This window comes from Elephantulus edwardii, unplaced genomic scaffold (genome assembly GCF_000299155.1).
Source record: "Elephantulus edwardii isolate Elephantulus edwardi_28Jun2011 unplaced genomic scaffold, EleEdw1.0 scaffold00180, whole genome shotgun sequence".
NCBI lineage: Eukaryota > Metazoa > Chordata > Mammalia > Macroscelidea > Macroscelididae > Elephantulus > Elephantulus edwardii.
Genome location: NW_006399930.1, coordinates 3,755,778 through 3,762,464, shown reverse-complemented (window position 1 = coordinate 3,762,464; position 6,687 = coordinate 3,755,778).

The following is a 6,687-nucleotide window of genomic DNA, read 5'->3' as shown; positions in this document are numbered from 1 at the left end:
CGGGCTATAGTCTTTGTAATTGCATGCTAGGTATCAGAGAGCTGGACTGTGATTAACAATGACAGGGAATTGATGCCTTTGAGCTGTGTTTCTGGAAAAGAGGGCTGAATATACCATGAACTTCTAGGAGAACAAACAGGTTTGTCCTGGAGAGGGTGAAACTGGGCTGCTCCTTGGAGGTTAGGGTTCTGAAGCTTTGTCTCACATACTCTGGGCATGTTACAAGGAGGGACCAGTCCTTGGAGAGGGACATCATGTTTGGGAGGATGGAGGGACAGCACAAGAGAGGAAGACCCTCAATGAGATGGATTGATTCAGTGATTGGGGTAATAGGAGTAGGTGTGTCAGAGACAGTAAGGTTGGCACAGGACAGAGTAGAGTTTAGGGCTCTTATATATAGGGTTGCTATGAGTCAGAAGTGACTTGACAGCACATAAGAACAACAACATTGATATTCTGTCAATTTCTGGAAGCTTATTTTTTGTCATTGCCTTTAGAGTAATTGAAACTTATTGCTTCAATATGGTGCCAGTGGTCTTTGATTGTATTTGCATGAAATGACTTAATGTGGACCAATGTTGTTGTTGTTGTTGTCAATTACAATTCATAATGGCCCTATTAACAATAGCTCTGAACCTTGTCCCGTCCTAAGCCAACCTCACCATCTCTGATGCATTTTACCCCAGTGTCATAGTCACTACATCAATCCATCTCACCCAAGGTCTTCCTCTCCTGAGCTAACTCTCCATTCTTCCAAGCATGAAATCTTTCTCCCACTGCTGGCTCCCTGCTGACAACATGTCCAAAGTATGTGAGGCAGAGCTTCAAAATCCTTGCCTCCAAACATGACCTGTTTATTTGTTTTCTTGTTTTTTTTTTTTTTTACAGCCCATGGTATGTTAAATACTCTTTCACAGCACCACAATTCAAAGGCATCAATTCTTCAGTCATCCTCAGTCATTGCCCCATGCATACCAAGCAATTGAGAACTTGAATGAGGCACATCTTAGTTTTAGACTGACATCATTGCTCTTTAGGACCCTGGAGAGGGCCTTGACAACAATCTGGAGAGGTTCTTTTCCTAATGCAACTCATCTTTTAACTTCATGGCTATTGGATGGATGTTGATTGTGGATCTGAGCAAGATGAGATCATTAACAACTTCAATCTTTTCTCCACCTATTATAGTGCTGTCTATTGGCCCAGTGGTAAGGTTTTTTGTTTTCTTGATGTTGAGATGCAATTTATATTGAAGACTACAGTCCTTTACCTTAGAGACAGTATATTTTCCTTCATATTTTTTAATGCTTTCTGCATCATTCAATATTTTGCCCACAGAATCTTTCAATATTGCAGTTTGATACTTGAATTTTCTCTTCTGTTCTTTCAAGTTGAAAATTACTGGTCATATTCTATTTTTTTTTTTCATTTTCTAATTCTAAGTCTCTGTACATTATATTAGAATACTGTATATTCTTTAAAAGTCTTTTGAAATGTGTTCAGTTCTTTTACATCATAATTTTCCCTTTTGCTTTAAATTCTCTACATTCCAGAGCTATTTTCTCTTCTACCATTCAATTTTGGATTTTCTTTCTTTCATAACTTTTTAATGATCTTTTCTTTCTTCATATATTGTGTCTTTGATATTATCTCACAAATTGTCTTTGGTCAATCGTGTTCAATGCACCAAATCTATCCCTAAGATTGTCCCTGAATTCAGGTGGGGTATACTCAAGGTCATATTTTGGCTCTTCTGAGTTTGTTTGCATTCTTTTCCACTTCGTCCTATTACTGAGTTTTTCTCTATGATCTTTTCCCACAGAAGTATGTAATCAATGTGATCTTTGGATAACAAGGGATAAACAAGGTCTATATGTGTAATCATTTCTGCTGTTGGAAAGACAGTACTACAGTGATTAATTCATGGTTCTTATAAATTATATTGTTCAATTTCTAGCATTATTCTTATAACCGCGGTTTTCTTTTCCAACTACTAATCCTTCTCCTTCATTTCCAATCACTGGCATTTACCAGTATACCTTGAATTCACAATGTAGACTGTAACATTTTCTAATAGGGAATAATTAAATCTTTTTTCCAGATAACATCTCTCATTTACAAGAGCTTTCTGAAATCTCATCTCTCTTTATACTTCAATGAAGTGAAGCAAATGATATCTTTTCCTAGGGAAAAAAGTATACATATATATCCATTTGGAATTTTTTTCTATTACATATATCTTTGTTGATCACAAAAAAAAACAGGAATAGTATTCTCTGATTATTTAGGAGGTGTAAATTGAAAAATTAAAAATCATCCTATCCTTTCTACTCTTGCATGTCCAAATAAAGGCAGGTGGGGGGAGGGGCAGGAAATAGAGAACTTAGAGAAGAAATATGCTCTGATTCCTCTGTTGGGTTTTAATTTCCCCTGAGAATGGCCAGGAAGTTGTTGTGTGCAGCTCTTCTTCCCTATGTTGTAAAAGCACCATATTTCCCAATATGCTATAAGCCTAGTATAATTCTTCTCTGTCATCCCCACAACATCCATCCTGAAATTCTCTGATTGAATCCAGAAGCAACAACACGGCACTCATGCACATACATAATTTTTTTTTCACATGAACACACAAACACATAAAATTGCCTTGTAATCCCTTTTCCAACCCTACAGTATATTCCCTTAAATGAAAAGAAACAATTTTGTTGACCCAGCATGTTCACTTCAGTAGTATTACTGGAATCACAGAAGATTTAAAACTGATGAATCTGAGTTTCAGAGTCTCAGAAGGTCTTATTGATTAAAAATGGCCTGGGGATTACAGAAGTAAAAACCAGCAGTACATCAAACTCAGTTCAGAAGAACAGCTGCCTATGGGGTATGCTGTTACAACCTTCAGAGTACAAGTAGTTTACACTTGCAATTTTGTCCAAAATGGCATTGGGAGTGTTGTCAGTAGGCAGAAATGAGTCTTTGACTTTAAGAAATTATCGGATGACAGTCAATTTAGAGTTTCACGTCCCTGAGAGTTGATTCAGTGGTCCAAACCCCTGACCTTCTCTTCCTCCAAAGGCATCTGGCATGCTAGGCATTCACTATAGATAATCACGGTATAGTCATTGACTATAGCTGAGCATGCACCCATGAGCATTGGAAGCCTCTAACTGGGTCAGATGTCCTAGACATTCTCTGATGTGTAAAAGAACCAGTATCAATAATATATCCAGATAGAAACAATACCAGCCACAGAGTATATAGTAATCAAGTAATCACAGAACAGGTAGGAAATAAATGCTTATCATGAAATAATCATTTTGCAAAGGACTAGGAGCAGTAGAGAAAAGATAGTCAGAAGGGCCATAAATAGTACAAGACTGATCCTTCCCACAAAGGACTCTGTGGAAGAACCTGAGTACTTGACTGGCCAAGTACACCTGGCCAAGAACAAAATATATTAAACATCTGACTTCATGTCAACATCAAAGGGAAGCCATTAACTAGCACAAAAACAACCCCATTCATCATAGATCAGACATGGTTTTCCCTAGTCCCTTGTACATATTCTTCCATGTAGCGCTAAGTATATAAACTTCCACCACACACTTCCCTGTCTGAAGCTCTGCAAGGGCAACTCATTAGGTCACTGTCTGTTGTGAGAATCTTAGTGCCAATCTCTAAGTCCCCTATATGATCACTCTGGCTTCTTTCACCTTTCTTTTCTGAATCCAGCTCAGAATCAGAGCCACTTCAGCTGCTGGTCTAGTAGGTTGCAACACTGGAGAATTGTTTCCATGAATAATTACCTTCTTTGCCGAGAGACCAGAAGAACTAGAGGGTGCCTAACCACTATTATGAATATTTTGACCAAATATTTGATAGAAGAACCCTGATCTAATGAGGATGGAGGAGAATAGAGTTTCAAAACCTGGAGAAATATAAAATTTTTGGAACTACTAAAGTTGATTGAATCATGAAGTTATTGCTCTAAGATCATCTTTAAATCTTAAATCATAAATATCCCATTAAGTTTTCTTTAAACGAACTGACCAATAGTTTAGCATAATTAGAAGCTAAGGTCTTTCTTGAGTATTGTACTCTTAAACATTATATAGGATTAAATTTACAACGAAACTCAAAAGGTTAAATAAGACATTTAGGATGTAGTGTGTCTATGCTAATGAGAAAAAAAATTAAAAGGGAATTGAGGATGGTTGCACAACTTGAACAATGAAATCAATGTCACTGAATTAATCGTGCCGAAATTTTGGCACATCTTCTAGTGTACGTATTTAAAAAATCAATATCGTTGAAAAAATTATTCAAAGGCATTAAAAAAATAGGCTTGAAAGGGTGTTTGGTGAGACAAAGCTACACTAAACAATATTTTTAAAATCCCAGATATCAACAATTTCCCAAACATAGATACCACTTTCCTAGAGACTAAAATATGGTTCAGGACATCTAGTACAGATCTTTAATCTTTGAGGAGAAAGGATCACTAAGGACTGTATGAAGCCATCTTTACACTCCTTCAATATTTTGGATTTCTTAATATGTACAAGGAAGCTCAGGTAGCATAGTTCATAGGGAATTGTACTGCTGACCCAAAGACTGCCTCTCTCTGGCAACTTGAATCCACCAGCAATTTCATAAGAAAAAGATAGGTAATCTCCCTCTGATTTGTAGCCTCAGAAAGCCAGTGTAGGGCCAACTATGAATCATTTCTGACTCTACAACCAAGTTCAAGGTTTTTGAGTTAATATATACAACTTTCAATATAACTGATATCCCATCAATTCCTGAGGTCTTATTTATTGCCAATGCCTTCAGTACAGCTTGAATTTCTTCGTCACCATTGGCTCTTGATGATTTGGCACTTCCTGAAATATTTCTGTATTCAGCAATTCTTTTTGTTACAGTGACTCTGTTTATTTCCTCCATCTTCTTTTAATGCTTCCTGTATCACTCAAGATTTTGCCCATAACTTCTCTCAGTATTGCGACTTGAGACTTGAGAAATGCTGAGTGAGTTCTTCTCCTCTTAGTCTCCAATTTCAGCTCTCTGCACATTCTGGTATAATACTCTGCCTTGTCTTCTTGAGATGCTTTTGAAATATTCTATTTTGTTTCAAATAACAGAGGCAGCCCTGGACATGCTCACCAGTCTGTGCTAGGAAATTCGGAAGACAGCTACTTGACTAACTGACTGGAAGAGATCCATATTTGTTCCTATTTTCCAAGAAAGGTGATACAATAGAATGTGGAACTATCGAACAATATCATTAGTGTTTAATACAAGCAGAGTATTGCTAAAGATCGTCCAAAAACAAATAGGACAATACATTGACAGAGAACTGCCAGAAGTTAAAGCTAGCTTTAGAAGAGGCCATTGTACCAGGAATATCATTGCTGAAGTCAAATGGATCTTGGCTGAAAGCAGAGAAGACTAAAATGATGTCTATATATGTACTCTATTGGCTATGCAAAGGCATTTTTGGGGCCATAACAAATTATGGCTAGCATTGAGAAGAATGGGGAATCCCAAAATACTGAATTATGCTCATGCAAAACCTATACATAGATCAAGATGCTATTGTGCATAAAGAACGAGGAAACACTGCATGGTTTAAAATAATGAAAGTTGTGCATTATACTTGTGTCCTCTCTCCATACATATTCAATCTGTTTGCTGAGTAAATCATTTGTGAAGCTGGACTTCATGAAAAAGAATTTGGCATCAGGATCAGAGGAAGACTAAACAGATGACACAACCTTTCTTACTGAAAGTGAGGAGAGTTTGAAGCACTTACTGCAAAAGATCAAAGAATACAGTGTTCAATATAAATTACAACTCAACATCAAAGAAACAAAAATTCTCACCACTGGACCAATAGATGACATCACGATAGGTGGGGAAGAGGCTGAAACTATCAACAATTTCATCTTACTTATACCCATAATCAATACACTTAGAACTGGCAGTCAAAAGATCAGGAGATGTGTTGCATTGGGAAAAGTCTACAGTCATTCAGTCATTAATCTCTCCGAATTACTGAAGAACAATAATGTCAGTTCAAAGACTAAGGTGCACTTGATTTGGGCTATATTCTTTTCAGTCATTTGCTATACATCTGAGAGCTGGACAATGAATAATAATGACAAAAGAATTTATGTCTTTGAGTTATAGCATTGGAGAAGAATACTAAATACCCCATGGACTTCCAAAATAACAAACAGATATGTCTTGGAGAATATACAGCCCCTGTATTCCTCGGAGACAAAGATGACAAAGTTTCATCTCACATACTTTGGATATAAAATAGAGGGAAAACCCTCAACTAGATGAACTGACAAAATGACTGCTTATGAACCTACAGTCATGGGTTCAAGTATGTCAGAAACAACAAGGATGGCACAGGATAGGACAGAATTCAGATCTGTTATTCATAGGATTACTGCAAACTGTACTCAGTGGCATCTAAGATCAACAACATATACCGCTTAAATTTCATGTTGTTATTAGTTACTATCAAGTAGACTACAACTCATAGCAACACTATAACAAGAGATGGAACTTTGACCTACCCTATGCCATCATTACGCTCACCATTATTCTCAAACCCATTATTCTAGTCACTTCATTGTTGTGTCAATCTATTGCCTTGAGAGGGTTCCACTCCTTCACTGA